This window comes from Hipposideros armiger, unplaced genomic scaffold (assembly GCF_001890085.2).
Source record: "Hipposideros armiger isolate ML-2016 unplaced genomic scaffold, ASM189008v1 scaffold_3, whole genome shotgun sequence".
NCBI classification, from domain to species: domain Eukaryota; kingdom Metazoa; phylum Chordata; class Mammalia; order Chiroptera; family Hipposideridae; genus Hipposideros; species Hipposideros armiger.
The window spans coordinates 7,183,041-7,203,944 of record NW_017731353.1 but is presented as its reverse complement, the minus strand read 5'-3'; positions in this window follow the sequence as shown (position 1 = coordinate 7,203,944).

The window sequence follows — 20,904 nt, the reverse complement described above, 5'->3', positions numbered from 1 at the left end:
TGCTGTTAACCTGATGGAGGGAGGGAGAGTCCGAGTGAGAATGAAGTTATAAGAAGGGCTGCTGTTCGGGCTGAGGCCCGGGGGCTTTCTCAAGCGCAGGACCCCTGGGGTCAAGCTGAGGAAGCCCCCTGTCCTCACCCCTCAGACAGTGGAAACCCCCCAAGGGGGCCCAAGGAACTCCAGGTCCACGCCTGCTGCAGCCAGGCGCCCTCTCGGGGCAGCCAGGCCGGGAGCCCAGCCGCACAGGCTGGCGCCTCCAAAGCAGGGGGAGTCGGCTAACGAACCACGCCGTGTTTGTTTAATAACAAATGACCCTGAGCAGGCAGGGAGTGTCTTATCGGCAAGGATCTCCAGCAAGGCCAATGCCATCGCCTGATGTCGGGGAGCGCTGGGAACTATTAGCTTAATTAGCAGTTCCTGCAGGGTCAGCAAAAAACTGCTGGTGGAACGGCCCAGGAACCAGCGTGGCTGCCAGAGATGGCTAGGCGGGTCCCTGGGTGACGAGGGCCTCGTGAGGGACAGGAACCCGGAGGTGAGAACAAGGTGCCACAAGATAGCACAGGCGTCACCCACTGCAGCTCTCCACCTGCGGGCGTTAAGGACGTCTCCGGGCCCCTGGGGGTGAGCCTGTGCTCCCATGTGCCCATTGCACAGGTGGGCAAGTCGAGGCCTGGGAGGTAGCACTCACAATACCCAGGGCAGACGCCACAGGCTGAGGCGAGAGAAGCCACCACACCTTCCTCGAGCAGCCCGAGCAGCCTGGCAAGGGGCTAACAGCCTGCCGAGTTCACATCCCAGCTCCAGGTGGCTAGTTCCTTGACTGCTCTGTGCCACCTGCCCACAGAGGCCCAAGGCCACCGCCCCAGCCACCCCTCCAAAGGAGAAGCCGGCCCTTAGGAGGCAGGGGTCAGTCCTTGGTCCCGAGGCACTGCATGACCTCGGACACAGGATCCCATGGGTCCCGTGGACAGTCCCTTTGGCCCTTCACACCCTGACACCTATTCCAGGTGCCGCTTCTGGAAGCGGGAAGGCCAGCCAGCTCTACCAGGGGCTGTGATACCTGCCCTCTCACGGCCAGGCCCAGCCACACTGGCCCCAGGCCAGCCTCTGCCTCGTCCTGCCCAAGGGGGCTCAGGGCCGGGGGCGGCTCAGCTGGTGCTGGGGAGGGGGCCGCTTCCGCTCCCCCTGGGAGCCTGCTGCAGCCAGGCCCTCTGCCGCCGACACCCTGGGGTAACTCGTTCCAGATGTGGCCTGGGGAAGACAGCAGCCCTGCACCCTGCTGAGGGAGCTGGGAAGGGCCTGAGATAATGTGGAATTCCTGAGCCTGTGCCAAGGCCCGTGGACCGGGAGGGGCGGCGAGCGTGCAGGAGAGGCCACCCCCCTCCCCTGCCTGTGCCAGAGACCACCCAGGCAGCACCAATGCTGGAGACACCCCCCAGGACCACAGGGCCCCCCAAGGCCTCCCTGCTGGGGCCCTGGCGTCTGTGAGCCTCCGGCTCCCATCTGTGACCGGGCTCAGAGCCTCTTCCACGGCTGCTGCTGAAGCCCCAGCGCTGGCTGAGATGCTGACACAGTGTCAACCCCACCCCCAGAAAGGAAGGGGTGAAAGCAGGCGCCTGACAAAATCCTACAACCTTAGGGCTCCCGCCAAGACAGAAGTACACGCCTAGAGTTTGCTCACCTGACCCCTGACCCCTGACCCCCCACCGCTCAGGCCACCCATGGCTCACGTGGAGGGCCTGCCTTCATCCCTGTACCCGGACCCCAGTTCTATTCCCCACCTAACACTGAACAGCCTTTACCATGAGAAATGCCACTCAGATGCTGTGGGACCATCCCCCGCGCAGGATGACCTGGACCGGCCACAACCCTCTCCTGCCTCAGTTTCCTCATCTGTAACAGGGAGGGTGGGTGGGAGAGGAAGAGGGATTGGAGCTCCTCAACTATCATGTTTGAAAAGCTAGGGTCACAAACCAGGGCCAAGAGGCCAGCCCCGGCCCTGGGCGCAGGGAGCCCACACTCCCAGCTCCCTCGCTCCCAACCCGCCAATGCCAGCGGCCCAGCTTGGTCCCAGACAGCCCCAACGTCACCACAGGCAGGGCTGGCACAGCACGGCCAACAGATGGCCTTCCAAACCCAGAGCACCCCCGGCTGCGGCCCCTCTGCCCCTGCCTGGCAGAGCCTACATGGGGGTGGGGTCCGGGCCCAGGGCTGCTCCTTCTCCAGCCACACCTCCGCCAGGAAGCCACCCAGAGGGCATGGGGTGGGTCAAGGCCAGGAGGGCAGAGCCCCAACGGGAATTTTGACCAGCCCTGTCCGAGCCTCAGCTCCCACAGCTGTAGACTGTCCTCTGGGGTTATTGGGACATGTAAAGAGGCCATACCTAAGACAGGCGGGCGCCCAGACGGGAGGCTGTCTACTGTCAGCAGACACCAACCCCAGACGGTTCCCGGAGCCTCTCGGCGGGTCATCTGGCCTGCCCTCACCCGGTGGGGGCCTCACATTACGCAGGGGTTCCCGGTGCCCACAGCGGATGCTCACTGGGCCTCCCGCACTTTATGGATGCACAAGCTCCCGCCCCACAGTTGCTGCACCTGGACCTGACCACCCGGACTTCGCAGGCAAGACGTTGTAGACCTCGGACACTCAGCTCAGCTGAAAGTGTCTCAATTCAGCTTGAGATTTAGGGGGAAAAGATCATTCGCATCGCCACGGTGGAAAAGTCTAGAAAAGCAGGCTGGAGGAGGGGCAGAGGGGAAAGGAGGAAACCCAGTGTGGGTGACGGGTGCCTCCCCAGCTCCCACACCCACTGCACAAACCACGATCTTTCTCAGGATGGTTCTTTTTTCTAGTTAAAAAGTTCTCCGGGGCCGGCCGAGTGGCACGTTGGTTAAGAGCTGGTTTGGGACGCCAGAGGGCTCCGGTTCGGATCCCACATATGAGGGCCAGTGACACTGCCCTCTACAGCTAAGATGCTGAACAACAGCTCAACCTGGAGCTGGGCTGCCGTGAGGTGATGGCGTAGGCTGCAGCCCCTGTGGCAGTGGGTTGCCATGGGCTACCGTGTGTAGCCAGCAGCCAGCATGAGCGGCCAGCAGCCGCAGTGAGCGGCCGTCCAGAAGCCGGTGACTGATCTGCCTCACCCGGGAAGAGCGCAATGATGGTGCCAACTTGGGCCAGTGAAGCAACGTCCTCCACAACTAGACTGAAGAACAAAACGACAGCAACTTGTCTGTTCCCTTTCCCGATACCCCAACGCTGTTCCCTCCCCCAATTCCCCAATAAAATCCCCAATAAAATCTTTAAAAAAAAAAAGTTCTCCGTTAAGGTTTTTTCCCCAAAAACACTGCTAAAACAAGCGGCGATAACAAAATCAGGAGCCCAAGGTTTCTGCAAAAAGCGACCTAACAGTGTTTGCCCAGAATCACCTCAGCGGACCTGCCCAGCAGCCCCCACTGGCCGGTGCCCTGCCCGCACCCCGCCAGCACTGGAAAGCGGGCACTGCCCCCAAGGTGAGGAGGCCCCAGCGTCGGTAGGGCCTTCCTCTGAGGGCTGTGTTCGGGGGGACGGACGGGTGCCACCGTGCTATTAGCGGAGCACCACCGTGCTCTTAGCACTTGGCACAGCACAAACACAGGGCTCCTGGCGGTGTCCTCACTACGGCCACTTCACACGGCCCTCCGCCCATGTGCACCATTTAGGTAGGGTCTTCTTGGAAGGCAGTGCTGGCAAGTCACAGAAACTGCGTAGAGGCAGACAGCCCCAGGGAGGCAGGTGCCCCTACAGAGGTGAGGGGTGAGGAGCAGGGCCTAGGCACCCCGCAGAGTGGCCTGTGGGGTCCACGCCAGGCCCATTAGGGCTGGGCGCTTAGATGAGAAACCAGTGAGCTGTGAAATTAGGTGGTCCTCTAAACAGAGGCCTTCTACCTCTCCCTGCCTGGCAGGGAAGGGGGGCCCGCAGCTCGGCTCCCCAGGGGTGGGGCACCTCCAAAGGAGCCCTGTCACCCACGGGCTGTGCGGGCACAGAGAGCAATGAGGTGTACTGCCCACTCGCCTGCGGTCACTACTCAGGTTACATCCATCGCGAGACGCAATGACCCCCGGAAGAGTCCCTGTCTGCAGGCAGAGCACCCTGGGAGGCCCAAGGTGCCACCTCAGACGGCTGGGGAAATGGGGTGGCAGAAAGGAGCCCAGCTCTGCTCTAATTAATGACGGCGAGGAAGGGCCCCAGCCTCGGGCTGGGGGGCGGGGGAAAGGAACGGGGAGACAGTGGGGACCGTGGACGCTTCAGGCAGGGAGGAAAGTTGCCTGGGAGCCAGGCTGGGAGCAGGCTCAGGCGTGAGGTGAGCAGGCAGGGCCTCTGGCCGGGAGAAGCCCCCTCCTCGCTCTGAGCCCCACCAGCCTGGCCTGGCCACCAGCCCCGGCCACTCGAGGGCACCCACAAAGTGCTGGTGAACTCAACTCCAACACAGAGCCTGAGACTCGCTCCTCTGGGGCCTCTCCAGCTCAGAGGAAATGACCACAAGTGCCTCCATGGCCAGCCCGGCGCCTGGCGCGGTCGGCCCGCTCAGGAAGCTGTGGGCCCACCGAGGAGAGAGAAGGAAGCCCCAGCCCTGCAGAGAGAGGCCTGCTGGCACCAGGCTGGGTGCTGGACACTGGGTGCAGTGGTGTTGGGGGAGACAGGCCTTGGACAAGACAAGCCACCAAAACGTGGTGGTTGTGGCAAGAGGGGGGATGCAGAGGGCTCCAAGAGCATCCGATGGGGACCCCAACTCAGGCAAGGAGCACAGGAGACGCCCCCACCTCCAGGCAGGGACCTCTGACCTGAGACATGAGGTGAGCAAGAGCCCCCTCGGGGGGAACGGGGTCTGTCGACGCAGGGAGGACGGCCTGTGCTGAACTGCGCACGCTGCACGGCTCTACCCTGGCTAGGGGGTCGGGCGCTAGCCCAGGGGTGACAGGGACCCTCTAACAGCGAAAGCAGGGTATGCCATGAGCCTCGTCCCCTCCCAACACACATGGGCAGTGGGACCGAGGCCAGGAACAGCAGTGCAAGCCAGGGGGCGAGCTCAGGGCTGGGCGAGGGCCAGAGCGGGCGCGCCTCCTGCCAGCCAGCAGCCCTGCCAAGCCGGACAGCCATGCCTCGGGGGCGTCCCCATGGCAGCTGAGGCCATGGGAACACTCTGGCTCCCTAGGGTGCTCACTACAGACCGGCAGGGGAATCCCCTACCCAGGTCAGACCAGGAGGAGGCCCACGGCACTCAGATCCTGAGCTCTGGTTCCAGAACCTTCCGCCTCCACCTGGTCACTTGCCACAGGCCTGCTCCCAAACGAGGCATCTCCGGAGTCCCGCCGATCTTAATCCGAGCCATGACTCGTTTGCTCGGCAATTAGGACACAAATTACAGAACGAGAAAGCTCATTACCAGCAAATGGCAGCTGACAGCGCTCGAGTCCCTGATGAATCACTGGAGGCGGTCAGTCTGCGGGAGCTGCAACACCTCAGCGCCCATGGCTTCATTTGTCACCCATACGTGCCCACCACCACTGTCCCAGCCCCCGCTGGCCACCCCGCACTGGCCTGGACCTGGGCTGCAGCGACAGCTGGGCAGGTCCGCAAACCCGCCTCTGCACACAACAGGCCCTCAGCCCACACTGGGTCAAAGACCAGGGCAGGGCTGGGGAGGAGGCGAGGCCCACGTGGGGGCAGCCACTCTGCCTCAGTTTCCCCCTGTGAAACGAGAACATTCTACAGGATCTCCAAGTTCCCTTCTGGCTCTGAGACCTGACCCGGAGAAAGTTCTGGAATCAGTTAGCTGATACACAAATTAGCAAAATGGTCACAGCATTAATTTGATGAGTCGGACGGCAGGACAGGAGCGGGAGGGTCAAGCCCGACACCGAAAGGCCTGCTCTCTGCTGTCAGACAACATGGGAGCGGTCGGGGACAGGAAGCCTGAGCCAGGCAGTGTGGGGGCGCCCTAGGGGTCTCCCTGGAAGAGGACTCCCGGGTTCCCAGACCAGAGGAAAGGCAGGGCTCGCCTGGGCTCTGACAGGCACTGGGGACGGGACCTGGTCCTAGCCCGGGACCCTCCCCCAGCCTGCCCTGCCACAGACTGGCAGTCCTCGGGGCCCTGCCTTCCCGGCCCCACCTCGGCCCCACGTGCCCACCCTCCAGCACAGGTGAAGCTCCCAGGCCTTGGCCCTGCCTGGGGGCAGCCCCCCACTCAGAGGGACCCCAGGACTTAGGTGGGGCTCCTCCTTCTAGGACGGACGTCCTTCCAGAACTGCTCCCTCGGCTGCTCCCGATCCCCAGCTCAGCCCTCATACAGGCAGGCCCCCGTGGCCCATGCGTTTCCCCGGTGGGGGCTCCTGCGTTTCCAATAAGCTTTTACCCGACCTCGGAGCAGCAAGCCACTGCAGGGTGGCGTTTAGACAGGGCCACTGGACAAGGAGCCCACACCCACACGTCCCCACCCCCAGTGCTCTGGAAAAGGAAACCAGCCAGGGAGGCCACACAGCCGGGCTCAGCGGAGGCCAGGTTCGAACCCCGGGCCTCCGACGCCCACGGTGTGCAAGGCCAGGGGGCAAAGCCAGGCCTCCTTGTCACAGCCCGATCCTGTGGCCAGCAGGGGTGGGAGCCGGAAAGGACAGCTGCTTCCTGCCACCTCTGCCCCGCCCCCAGGACAAGCACAGTGGCAGCCTGTCACCACACAGGAGGCAGCCAGATGCCAATCCAGCACCCCAAGGCCCAGGTCACGGCCACAGGCAGCTGGCAAGTGAGTCCAGCCCAGGGGTCCTGGAAGGCCCCAGGGTGAAAGCAGGGGCCTGGGGGCTCCCACCGCCTCCGCCTCCTCGGGGTACAGTGGCCAGGAGGAAGCCAGCCTGGACCATCCGGCTGAAAGGCGGCAGCAGGCACTCAGCAATGCCAACTGTCTCACTGCTCCACGGCCCTGCCGGCTTCTGCGCCCCCTCCCCAGCCCCAGGACCCCAGATGGCTCCAAAGCCCTCCCCCTGCCCCTTTGTGGTGTGTCACGGAGACTCAGCTCTGTGTGAGCCCGATCCCCTCACAGGCCAGACCCACGCTGAGCCCCCCGCCCCGAGGCTGCCCTGCCCAGCTGGACAACCAGCCTAAGCCAGCCCATGAGAGACGTGGCCAGGAAGCAGCCTCGGCACCCGGGGCTGGCAAAGCCTGGCTGTGGGGGAGGGGCGACACAGGAGGGGCAGCCCGCTGCCCACCCCTGCCAGGGCTCAGCCGTGTCTTGTTCAGGACCCCAGGGCCACATGCACCAGCCCTCGCCCAGGGTCCGGGCCACAGATGATGACTGCGTCTTTCATTATTTATTCAGCAAAGGGGTCTTTCTTTACAATCTTCAGGAAAAGTCGATCCAGGTCCACTAACAGCGGGGAGGGGGAGCCCCAATTCCCCTGGGGGCAGCCGGGCACCCTCCCGACAGACAAAGCCGACCCCTGTCTGGGGACCTCTGCCTGGGAGAGGGCTCCAGCCAGCAGAGAATGGAGAAAGATTCATGGAAGTCACAGGGCTAGGGGCCTGGGAGTGGCAGGAAGGGGACCACCGGGTGGGGCAGAGGGCCAGGAGCACCAGAGAGGAGGAGCGGACGTGCAGGGCAGGGGCAGCCAGCCGCACACCCCCAGCGGTTAGTTAGCTCATCACTGCCAGGTAGTTACCCCAAGGGGCTCCAAACCTGTGAGGAGGCCCCAGGGCAGCCATCCCAGCGCACCAGGCACTACTGAGCCTGTCTCCCCACCTAAGCAATGGAATCAGTGGCTTTCAAATCCAGCTCTAAGGCACCCCTGGGGCTCCGGACCAACAGGGGTACCCCGTTTCCTGGCTTTCCCCTGCAGCTGCCTGGGAGAGCTCTCCAAAGCCATGTCCGCACCCCAGCACTGTGCGGCCCCACGCAGCTCCCACCCTCTGGCTACAGACTGGTGAGTTTCCCCCTGGGCCTCACCCCAGCTTCTATACCCAGTAGGTGCTCAATAAATGCTCCCTGAACTGAAGGGGCCCCAGTGGCAGGCGGGGGGGCGGGCACCAGGCTCAATGAGAACCCCACCACCACCACGTGGAGGTGTGAGCCCGTCGGCCGACTCCGGCTTGGCCCACAAGGCCTCCCCACCTGGACCTCCCCAGCACTGAGCCCCCATCCCTTCCCATGAGCCCTGTGCCCACGTGCGGGGCACGCTTTCACACGCAGGCCGGGCTCAGACCTGCCAGCATTCCCGAGGCTGCCACCCGGAGACCCCAGCCCTGGCCCAGGCCTGCCCCAGGACAGCCGGTCTCTGGCAGGGCTGCGCAGCGCTGCCTCGTCCTGCTAACAACCAGAGCCCAGAGAGGCGGGGGAGGAGCACCTGGGGGCAGTGCTGCTCTGCTGGGACAGCACCCAAACAGAAGCCTGGAAAGCCTGATTCCTGGGTTCCTGGAGAATTTTCGGGAACTGGAACTTGCTTCCCACACACAATGTTTCCACGGCTCCCACAGGGTCAAGTCCAGGCCCCGTAACGGCCTCTGAGGCCTGCCCCGCCTCAGATCTTGGCCTCCCCACATGAACCCAGAACTCTCAACTCTGGGCCTTTGCGCATGCTGGTCCCCCATCCGTTCCCTTGCCTGGACCTACAGGTTGTCACCTCCTCCAGGAAGCCTTCCCTCAAGCCCTACTCCATCCCAGGCTAACGGAGACCCTTTCACCCTGGATTGCAGTTACCCACATCCTGCCCCTCACCCCAGCTCTATGCCCTGTGTTCGCACCTACCCCCTGCCTGGAACAGGCCGCTGACAGCCTGGGTGGCCGCCTGCCCACCTCCTGTTCACCAGGCCAGGTCTGCGGCTGGGCTGGGCAGGACTTGGCTGTCTCAGCTCTGACCTGGGAGAGGAGCTCACAGTGGCTCATCACCGGCCGAGGGCGGTGTGCCTGGTGGCAGCCCTCTTCAAAGCAGCACACAGCCTCGGACAGCGGCCGTGGGAGGCAGACGGCCCCGGGCGCACGGGCAAGCAGGGTCTGTCCGTGAAAACACACGTGGATGCCACACCTTACTCCAGCCGTGCCCAGAGCGCCAGGAGGAGCCCGGGCCCCCACACGCGCCCATGTCCCTGCGTTTCCAGGACACTGTGGGATCCCCAGTCCCTCGCTGAGTGGCCCCGGCTGTCACTTCTCTCTGCTGACCTCAGACGGCTGCAAACCGCCCCCACAGTCTCGTCCTATGATAAAATAGGTCAAAGGCTGACAGGCAAAACCGATAATGAACTTATGAAGAAACCATGATTTACACGGTTTCTAATGATTTATATAATTTTCTGAGAACAGAGTCTCTGACCGGAAGGTGGTCCTTTCTGCTTCCTTCTGGCATACATTTACGTTCCAGAAGGTTCCGGCTAACAGAAATTTGACTTCTGGTTGGGTAAGTCATTCCCTACCTAAATCTGCTCAGGGCTGTATCCGCCACAGCTGACCCCCGGGCACCAGCTGGGTGTGGGCTCACTGGAGCCTCAGAAGCTCCCAGCCTCCCCGCTGACAGCCGTGGGGCCTGCGACTCCTCCTCTGTGTGAACAATCCCAAAGAGACAGACCTCTTTCACCCCACCCCCACAGCAGATGAGGAAACTGAGGCCCAGGAAGTGCCTGACATCCCAGAGCTACAGGAGCGGGGTCACGGTGTGACCCAGCTCTGAGCAAGCAAAGCCCCCTTTGCCCGGGAACCTGGGAGGGGCCCAGGGAGCAGGCAGGAGGATGCAGCCACCCAGTCCTGTGGCAGGTGAACTCCGGCCAGGTTTCTCCTCGGGGAGAAGGCCCTCCACCCAGGAACCAAACCCGTCCGACTGCCCCAGACTCTCAGCGCCTGGCGACTATCTGCTCCATCGCATTTCTCAACCCAGCACCCAGCAAGCGATTGCAACAGGCAGCAGAGACAGATAAGGAGGCTCGGGTGTGGGCTGGGTGGGGTTGGGGGTGGGTTTTTGTTTTATTTTGTTTTGTTTCCGCCCCCGCTGTGCAGTCTCTGCTCCCAGCCCTGCATGAGACTGGGCACTGGGGCTCTGGGCCACCCACAGGGCTGCTGGGTTGGGAGGTTCGCAGGTGAGAGGACCCTCTATCATAGGGTGGGGGCTGAGCAGGCCCCCAGGCAGGGTGAGGAAGGGACGGCGTGTGCGCACGAGTGGTTACACACACACACACACACACACACCCCGAGAAAGCCGCCCTTTCCCAATGACAAGGGCGCACATGCCACCAGCTAAGCTGTCACCTTCCCTTCCAGCAGACCATGGAGAAAGTCCACCTTCCCCGTCTGAGGCACAAGGTGTCTGGTCCAAGAGCCGATGAGCAGGCCCTTCACCACGCGGCCAGCACACAGGGCGCTCAGAAATAGGGCCTGCACTTGGGGGTGGGCACTGACTTTCCCCAGCTCCACTGTGTAAAGAGGCCAGGGGCTGAGCGCCCTCATCTGCAGGGATGTGAGGCTCGGCCCAAGGCCAGGCACAGGGACCCCAAGCCCCCCCGCCACATCCTGCATGTGCGTCTGGTGTGAGCTAGACAACGCTCTCCACCTTACAGAAACCTAACAAGGCAGGACTCCACGCTCCCCGTTTCACTGATGAGTAGTTCAGTAACTTGCCCATCGCGCCCAGCTCCTCAGTAGGGGTCCCCCACAGAAGCCTGAGGCAGTCCCCCTTCTCCTTGGGACCTGCGTGCCCAGCCCCACAGGGCTGGGAGTTGGGAAGTCGGGCGAAGGCAGGGAGGCTTCCTAGGCGCCTCGCCCTGCCTGCCCCAGCCAGCCAGGGGTGGCAGGGAAGGAACAAAGGCCAGCAGGGGTCACGCTTTCCAGGTCACGGAGGGGGTGGGTGGGGGGGCCTGAGCCAGGACCCCCCACTGAGTGCTCTGGATGGGCCTCTCTGGCTCCCTTGTGAGAGCACAGCCCCGCCTCTGGGTACGGGGGTGTTGAGGCCTGGCAGCCATCCCAGGGGACAGGTGGCTGCTGCCCCCCAAACCTGGCCGTCGTTAAACCTCCCCCGCCCCAGAGCTTGTGTGACACCTGGGAGCAGGCCAGCCTCCTCAAAGCCTTTGCTCCCCTGGGACCAGGGTGCCACGAAGCTTTCCAAAAAATGCAGACTCCAGGGCAGGGCAGAGCCTGGAGCCCTGGGAGGAATTTCCCTGCACAGCTGCCTGTTGCACAACAGGCCAGGTCCCTACCTGCCTCAGCAGTGTTGCAAGGACCCACCGACCTTCCGGGCAAAAGAATACTGTGAGGGTGGGGGGCTGAGGTCCGGCGCTCCCCAGCCTCTGGGCACTCGGCCCTGGCCGCAGAGGGCACTTTGAAAACCTCTCTGCGGACAGCCGCTATCCCAGCCCTCCTCTTGGGGTCCACTGCCCCCCTAATTCGGGGCTGGTGCCCCTCCATCCCCATTCCACCAGAGGTGAAGCCCCAGTGAGCAAACATTAATCAGCACTGACAAATAGCAACTCCCAGGGCTGGCTGCTCACCGTCCCGGCTCTCCCGAGGGCAGATCAAGAAACTGAGGCCCAGGTGGCGGGTGCTGCCCAAAGCCTCCCGACCCACACGAGGATGGTCCGGTTTCCGCTGGTTTCCACTCAGTTAACAGGGCTCTCTGTACCTCCAGGTCGGAGCAGCCACCTGGCCTGGCTGGGGAGCTCAGATGCCCTGGCCACCGGGCACTGCTCCCAGTGACCCTGGGGACCCACAGCACAGATCCCGGGCCCTGGGCCTGCATTCCCCCCAGGTGAGGACAGACCCTGAGGGAGAAAGAGGCAGAGACACAAGCTCAACAGCAGAGGTCCCCCAGCGAGCCTCCTGCCCCTCATGCCCTAGGGGCTGCCCAAGTGCTGGGCCGGCAGAGGGGAGCCGGGCACAGAGGAGCACATGCCCGTCCTGCAATCACAGGTCCCGGGCACTTCTAGAACACAGACCCCAGTCACACACCCTCCTGAAAACAGGGGAACCAGTCTCTGGGGGTCATTCTGGTCCGAAAACCCCAGAGCTCTGGGGCAGGCTCCCCAACTCCCAACTGAGGCTTCCTAGTGGCTCCTCAGCCCCTGTCGGCAGCCCCGGGAAGCCCATGGGTGCTGCCAGGCCAACAGGGGAAGTCGGGGGCACAGGTGTGTGCGATGGGGGCCACAGATCAGGGGCTCGGGCGGCCGTGGCCTGAGCGGCATGGGGGGCCTGGGACCAGGTCTGAGACCTTCAGCAACAACAGAGCTCCCGAAGACTTAAGTCTCCTGGGAAGAGACAGACAGACAGACAGACAGACAGACAGACACACACACACACACACACACACACACACGGAAGTGGAGTATGGAGAAGGACTCCCCCCCCGCCCCGGGCCAAATGCCAGGCCCACATGATCTGAGCCCGTGGGGCTCAGCCTGGCTGCATGTTAGAATCGTCCAGGGAGCCGTGAAAAGGCCCAGCACCCAGGCACCGCCCCCAAGGCTGCCGATCTAACTGGTCTGGGGTGTGGCCCAGCGCCAGGGGCTCTGAAAGCACCCCGATGATCCTGATGGGTGACCAGGGTGAGAGCTGCCGACCAGGTCAGCGCAAAGGTAACTCGGGCGGGGTCGTCCAGCCCGGCATTCACCAAGCCCTGCAGCCTTCTCATGCCAGACTGTTCACGGAAGCAAGGGGCAGACCCAGTGGCAGCATTTGGCTGAAGGTTCTGCAGAAGTTACGCTGCAAATGGACAAGCCTCATTATTCAGCTCCTGGTAAAAGAGCTCGATTCAATCAGCTTAGGATGACGGCAGACCCAGGATGGCTGCAGAGCACACACGCCTCTTCCTGTCCCATGCCCTCCCCGGCAGACGTCACCAATCCATCACAGCACCCCTTCCAACCGAGGCCTCAGAACTCACTGCTGAGCCCCAGGCAGCCACAATCAGTCAATCAGAATAGCCATGCGGGTGGGCGCAGGCATGGACCAAAGGGTCTTTTACGGAGGCAAGAGCAGCTCCAGTCTAAGTCGTGCCCCCTTTCTCCTGGGGCTGCTGCTGCTCTGCTCTCTGAAGCAGCACATCTGGGTCACCCCAACCCTATTCCCACCAGCAGCTTCGGGACACCTCCCCCAGCACGGTGGTAGACATGTTTGAAGCTGTCCCAGAGTCTTGCCAACATCATCTGCAAGAGGTCAGGAAGCTCAGGTCACAGGTAGCTTGCTCACCAAACAGGTGCACCCAGCCCTGTAAATGAATCACGTTCCACAGGTACCAGGAGGCTTCGGAGAGAAGAACCCTCCTTTCCCAAGGCCTGACATCACCACGCACAGGGCACCTTGGCCCTCCTGCCCAAGGAGGGGCTGGGAGGGGGCAAACTACCTGCTGACCCGGAGACGGAGGGTGTGTCCAGGCCACCACCTTCAGGGTGAGAGGGTCCAGCTGGACGCGCTGGGGACACACAGGTTCTGAGAAGCGGACAGCGAATCATTTTGTAAAGTCAAAACTCTTCCGAAAGCAAGTCAAGGTTTGCTTCAAGCAAGGAGTGCCTATGTCGAGGCCACGTGAAGGGAGACGGGCCGAACACACACAGACGTGGGGCGTGCATGCACCTGTGTGTGCATATGTGTGCACACGTGTACACACACCCACGGGCACATACGCACACGCTCAGCCCAGGCCACCTGCAATCCCCTCTCCGCCTCCTCCACACTGGCCCCAGGCCTCTCACAACTGAAAGCCGTCAGAAATTCCACCTTCTGGGATGTTTATGAGGGCGACTCCAGCAGCCCTTTAAATCCATTTAAGAAAATAAACAAGCCTCCTCCCCAGCGGGGCCAGTTCAGCTCAGCGTTGGCTCGTTTCCTCAGGCCCGAGGGCCCCCAGCTATGGGCCTGCCCCTCCCAGCCAGCCTGGTGGCCCAGCCCCCTCCTTCCAGTGCCAGCAGGGTCCCTGAACCCCACGTCCTCAGACACTGAGAGGGCCCTGGGTGGCTCGCCCTCCCAGCCCACACGCCCAGGAGTCCAGCCTGACAACGTGGCTGGAACCGCTGTGCTGAAAAAGCCAAGGCCTCCTGCCTTTCCGCACAGGCACCCGTGTCCACCCAGAAGTGCGGGCGAGTCCCCACAGAAAGAGGAAAGACAGGGAGAAGAGCCAGAGCGAGGACTGGCCGCCTCACGCCAAGGGATATAAGAAGGAGCTAACTGCCCCAAGATGCTTCAGGCGACGCGGCTCCCATGCGCCCCAGGAGAGGCCAGCTGAACCATCGACGCCCCCCAAAGTCTCCCAGGTGACTGCAGTGGGCGAGCGGGACCCTCTCGCACTCGGACGGGACATGCACCTGGACGTTCGAGCTGACATGGAGCCGCTCCCCCCAGCTGACACTGCACACGCACCCTCGTCAACCCCACGGCACCCACAGGCCCCGACTTTGTTTCCCTGGGGATCTGATGCCCCAAGTCAAGCCGGTGTGCCGGGGAGCGGCAGGACGTGGCCAGGACACACGGCCCCAGCGCCCAGCCCGTCGGCAGCCGGGGATCAGCTCTGGCCCCGCCAAAGGAAAACAAGAACGGCCCAGCAGGAGAGTGGCTGGAGGCTGGGTGGTCCAGACACTTAGCATCGCACGGTCTGCTGCTTGGCGCGCGGCCACTCCTGCCCACTGCTGGGCAGGGGCGTGGTGGGGAGGAGCTGAGCAGCGCTGCCAAGCCCTGTGCCGCCTGTCTGGGGCCTGGAGTGGAGGTCCCGCACCCTCCCCAGTGCCCAAGACGCACCCAGGGGCCCTGGTGCAGCTTTTCAGATCCTTGAGGGGCCCTAGTGAGCAGCCACCAGGCCTGGCTGGAGGCCACCACCTCCCTGTCCCCCCACCCCAGCCCAACACACTCGCCCAGGGTTTCCAACGCTCCCATCTAGAGTGGCGCTGTCCATCCAGGTCCAGGCTCTCCCAGGGCCCGGCAGACCTGGTTTCTGTTCACCTGCCCCTTATGTTGCCAGGCCCCCATCACACACCTGGGCAGCCCCAAAGCCCCCTGTGGCCCTTGGACAAGGACCCCCGTCCGTCGTCCCTCGTCCCTGGAGCCCAGAACACCATCCCCTGGCTGCAACCAAGCTCTGCTGGCCCCTCACACATCACTCCTGGAGCCCTCGCCGCCCCGGGCTGCCTGTGGGACCCCATCCCCTCCCGTGGGGCCACCGGAGCTCCTGACTCTCCATGCGTCGGGCTGTGCAAACGTGGCAGCTCTCCTGACCAACAGGAAGCCAGCCCCCGCCACCTAGACTAGCCCCGTCCCAACACACGCCCGCCACCCCCCCCCCCCACGCCTGGCCACAGCCACCGCCTCTACGGGGCCTCCTCAAATCTCCCCACGGCCCCCGCATGCCCATCTGACAAGCCCTACTGTGCACCATCCACTTCTCAGTTTTGATGGCTAGAAATTCACTGGAGGCAACAGACTGCTTGTAACATCTTGGCCTTAATTAGAGGGGGCCGCAGGACAACATTTTAAACAGCAACGTCATTTTCTAATTGACCAAGCTCCCTTATCAAGAAAAATACTCAAACGTACTGAAAGGGAGGCGGCGCCCTTCCTCCGCCCTCCTGGAGCAGGGGGGCAGCGCAGCTTCAATTTTTAATCTGCTGATGAAATATTCACGGGCCAGGGAGGGGATCGCGTTTCCCGAGGTGTAGATCCCACCTCTCCAGGGGCTCCCCGAGCTGGGAAGACACCGCTTGGGGCGATGAAGTCAGGGCACCCTGGAGAGCAGGGCCCATGGGCAGGGGTTAGACACCCACCGCCCCATAGCCTGTGCCCTGATTGTCCCCTGGCCCGTGGCTCTTCCCTTCCCTGCTGTGGACACGTCACAAACCCCGCTAGTGGTGGGGGAGGGGTCCCTCCAGTGGGTGACTCCCTGGAGGGACGTCCCCTCGGGTCTCTTGGCCCCAGTCCTGCCATGTCTGACCCCCTCCAGGGGAACCGGGCCCATCCCTGCACAGCAGTCCCTAAGCAAATACGAGGGACCAGCCCTTAATACCAACGCTCTCTCCAGTCAGGCACGTCTACCTTGAGGCTACAACCACTCTGGTGAAGGCTGAGTCAGCTGCCCCCCCTTTACAGGAGGGGACACTGAGGCAGGAGCGGGGTACCCTCCCATGGGGGCCCTTCCTCCCTGGATGCCTGCCCAGCCACAGGGGCACGGCCAGGGGCGACAGGCAGTGACGCTCGGCCTGACCGTGACAGCACAGCCCCTTGACCTCTCACAGAGCCATGAGGTGCTGACATCACCCAAGGTCCAGATGGGGACATGGAGAAGAAGAGGGGAGGCACTTAAAAGGCAGTGGGAGCCCAGGGCCCTCAGCTCCTTGGAATGCACGCGCCTGGGAGAGGAAAGCGCCCACCTTCCCCTGGCCTACCTCCCTCCCACGCCATCCCCTGAACAGAGGATAAAACTGTCCCAAATGGGCAGCCCCTGGTATGGGCAGGACTCCCGTCAAGGAGCAGAAGAGGGGGTGGAGCAGGGCCATCGCTGCAGACCGGGCCAGGCGCAGAGAGCAGGAACCCCCCTGGCAGGTTCCTGGGATTTCCGGTGCAAATACACATGGTAAGCAGGGGCCAGAGGGCACAGCTGCAGCTCCAGCACAGTCCTTCCTGTGGCTTCGGCCGGGTGCCTGCTATGCCCACCAAGCAGGAAGGCCCTGGACGGAAACAGTGGGCTTTGTCCCAATACACACTCTCACGTGCATGCACACACACGCATGCACACACACGTGCACACACAGTTATGAGGCCCTCTGCAGGGGCCCCAGGAGAACCTCCAGCCACACAAAACGCTACCAACGCAGTTCTGTACCAGCCATGAGACTAGGACAGGCAACCCCCCAGATGGGGAAACTGAGGCTGAGAGGGCACCAGCTGGCAGGGGGGCCAGAGCACGGCCCAATATCTCTAATGCCAATGCACCCCTACCCCGGGCTTGCTGAGGCCTGTCCCCTCCCCCCACCAGGCTGCGGCACTGGACAGCTTCCATGCGCCCTGCCGTGTGCGCCAGACACTGACCAGCTGCCCAGTCAGCCTGGACAGGTCGTTTAATCAAAGCGCGCAGTCGGCACAGCATCCCCTGATACCGCTGGGCAGATGTGCCCGCCTGGCCATCTGGTGGGCCCGCTCTTCCTGACCTGGGCCTGTGTGTGCTCTGGACAGAGGCAGGCGTCAGGGTTCCAGGACATGGGAAAGGGGGCCCAGTGGTGCCAGGGACTTCCAGGCAGCAGGAGCTGACCTGGCTGGAAGGAGAGGACAAGGCTGAAGGCACAAGGGTGGTGTGTGCTCCCGTCACGGCAGCCTACCCGGCCCCTGCCCGCTCTCCGAGCCAGCCCTACACACCCTGCTCTGAGCAGCCTTCCTGAGTGGGCAAGGCCCAAGCCTCGGCCCTGGGGGACCAAGGACACAGAGCTGCTCATCCAGGGCTCACACCCCAGATACACACTCAAAAGTGAGCGTGACCACACACACTCAAGGCAGCCCCAGGGGACTGAGGACCCCAGTCCTCGTGGGACAAGACAGCGGGTCCACTGGGGCCCAGCCAAGTGCGGGGTCTTGTGCCGTCACTGGTCCTGCCCCGCCCACGCTCATCTGGACACTGGCCCCATCCCCTAAAGCTCCCCGCACGTAAGGCGTTTCAGAGGCCGCGGGACCCCTGGCCCCAGCCTGACACCGCCAGTCACTACCGCCCGGTGCAGCAGCTTTGCACCAAGATGCTGACCTGCTTGGCCCCACAGGACCTCTGGGACTCCAAACCTCTCGTGCACAGCGGCACCACTCGTAGCCACCCACCTGATGAGGCCTACCGACACACGGCCCACCCAAGCGGGCTGCTTCACCCTCTCGGATGCCAGCCCCTCACCCAGAGCCCCCAAACCCTGTCCCTGTCCACACCCTCCTGCTCAGTCTGGAGGTGCCCACCCTCCCCAACCACCAAACCCAGCCAAGCCGCCCCCTGCCCAGTGCTGCCCTAAGTGGGACCACTGACCATGCACAGGGGTCCAGGGACAAAGCCCGGGGTGGGTAGGGGCAGGGGGTTCCCAAGTTCCTGATGTGGGTATGCGTTAGCTCCAGACCCAGCTGGGGCAGGGAGCTGGGGTCTGCAGGCCCACCAGACCCCTCTCCTGGGGGAGCCTCCACCCGGCCCTCGTGAGGCGGCACAGTGTTCAGGGGACCCCCACCCCAAGTCCAGGGGCAGTGCAGGTCCCTGCCTGGGTGGTGGGAACAGGCTCGGCTTCACCCACCTCCTTGGCAAGAACCTTCCCTTCACTGCTTATGACAGAACTGGGTCTCCCCGGGCCTCTCTGTCCGCTGGCATGACTCCGCAGCTCCCACTCGGGCCAGGCAGAGCTGGTGCCGGGGACAGGCCCCTCCAGAAGCCTGGGGGCCGGCGCAGTTCCCAAGACTCGAGGCCTATTTCAGCACCACGCTCAGGTTTCCTCTCTTGCTCGGGGACTGTGACCCCCCCCCCGGGCCCGGCTGCCCCCACCTCAGTGTCCAGCATCCCCGGGAGGCATCCTAGTGGATGTCCCATGCCTGACAACGGGTAGATCAACTGGCATGAGAGTTCCAGGACGTCAGGACAGGACACTAGAGCAACCCCTCTCAGGAAGGAGGGTGGTGAGCCCAGGAGGGCTCCCACGGCCGATGAACTTGGCCAAGACGGGATCAACGGTCCCGGAGATCAGCTCGACAATGCGTGGCTCCCCCAGCCACGACCACCCTGACCTGCGAGGGACCTTTCCACGACAGTCCAGAGCTCGTAAGAGGCTCCCCGGGAGCTCACTGCCATGTGCCCATCGCGCCACTGACGCATGCTCAGCACTCCAGCTAAGGCTGCTCTGATGCCCGCTGTTCTGTCCTCGCCCTCCCGCCCCAGCCATGCTGACAAAATGCTGCACCTAGAGCATTCCGCCCTGACCACAGACCCCGAGTCTCAAGTCTCCCTCCAAGACTAGGTGTCAGCGTCCCCTGCTCTTCCAGGCTCCACGTGGCCTTGCACGGCCTCGCCACACTAACTGCCCACCCAGGCTCTGCCCATCTGCCCCAACACCTCCCCCCCACGCACAAACACATCACCCAGGCCCAGGCCTCGCAGTCACCCCGAGCCCACACACCTGGCCTGTCAGATGTGGCTTTAACTGCAGCCCAGCTCCACCCGCTCCTCCCATCTCAGCTGCGGCCACCTCCTCGGGGCCTCAGGACCTCACCCCACCCCTGGGGCCATTCTCACCAGCTACCCAGGACCCCCAAACTCCACAGCCCAAGCCCTAGGTCCACACTGCTGTCAGGATAAGCCCGCACCTCCCCCCACGCTGCACCCCACCTGGCTGCCGGGTCCAGTACCCACAGCCGTGCGGACTTGCATGGCCCAGCTCACGCCCATCTCAGGGCCTTCGCACACACCGCTCTCTCAGCCCGAATGTTCTCCACGTCTCTGCCTGGCCTCCCTCGTCCTGCAACCTTACCTCAAATGTCACCCCTGCATACCTGGGATGTGACCATCGTCCCCACGGGCCCCAGGCCGCTGTGACCCTCGGGGCTCGGTGTGCAGGGGTCAGAGGGGCACCAGCTCTGACCGGCCAGGACACAGAAGGCTCCTCCAGGGCCCCCTCCTCCGCGGATCCCCAGCACTCCAGGTCCCCGCCCACTAGGCAGGGGTCGCAATGTCTGCCCTTCGCTGCCCGGTGCCCTGGGCCGACGGACACACCAGCCTCCGCTCGGGGGCGTGGAGACAAAGGCAGGCTGACCACTGGGAGCCCACAATTAATCTCGGTCAACACCATGGCAGGGTGGGTCGCCCTCCACCCTGCGATTTACATTTTTATTAAATCACCCAGGAAAATTAGAAATGTTATTACTTCCCTCCATCTTTAACCCTTTCTCTGCCCTGCACCGCACACAGCTACCCCATGCTGTCCATCTGGGGATGATGTCCAGACTCCCATCCCACTCCCACCTGCCCGTTACCTCTACAGTGACCACCTGGGGCCATCCCCACAGCCCAGGCCCCCCCCCACCAGAAGGCAGCACCTCCCTAAGCCCTTCCCCAGTGGCCTTGAGTCAGGGAAAACTCCTCCCCCTCAGGCCTCAGTTTCCCCTTCTATAAAATGGGAACCGTCAGGAGCTGATGGGGTCTCAGCCAGGCCCCAGCTGTCACTCCTACACCCACCACTGTCCCGACTCAACCTCCCAAGCACCTGAAGCCCCTGCGAGCTCTCACTACCCAGAGCCCAGCCATGCTGCAAGGGGACCGTCTCCCAAGGGTGACACCTTGCCCTCACCTCTCCTGCAGAGGTGGGAAGAGAGCAGGGTGGGACAGCGGCAGACCCCAGGCTCAGCCCCTAGGGGAGACTCCCGGCACCCAGCCATGTTCTTCCTTTACCCGCTATGCTGAGGACCTAGGGACCGCCAGGGTATAGGGCAGGCCCTGCAGCCCCTTGGGTACTGGCAGTCCCAGAATGCAGGACTAGCAGGGGACAGACAGGAGCTCCAACAAACTTCTCACAGGGCGTGCGGAGCCTCCGAAGGAGACGACCAGGCTGAGGTGGCCAAGGGTGACAGTAGGGGCGAGGCCACAGCAGCCAGGGGTCCCTGGGGGTGACGTCCAAGTGAGACCTAAAGGAGCAGCCCAGCAGCCACAGGGTGATAAGACAAGGGCATGCAGGGAAGGGAACAGCCCATGCAAAGGCCATGAGCTGGGGAAGGCTGGGAACATTCTAGCAACAGGAAGCGGGCCAGTACAGCTGGTCCCCACGAGCAGGGATGAGTGCCAGGTCTGGGGATGGGACTTCACCCCAAGGACCGCAGCAGTGTGGGAGGCATGATGGGGGCAAGTGAGCGCTGCAAGGAGACCTTCGTGGTCCCCGATGGCATGTGGCCCCAAGCTGTCAACCACGCCCCCTACACCCCAA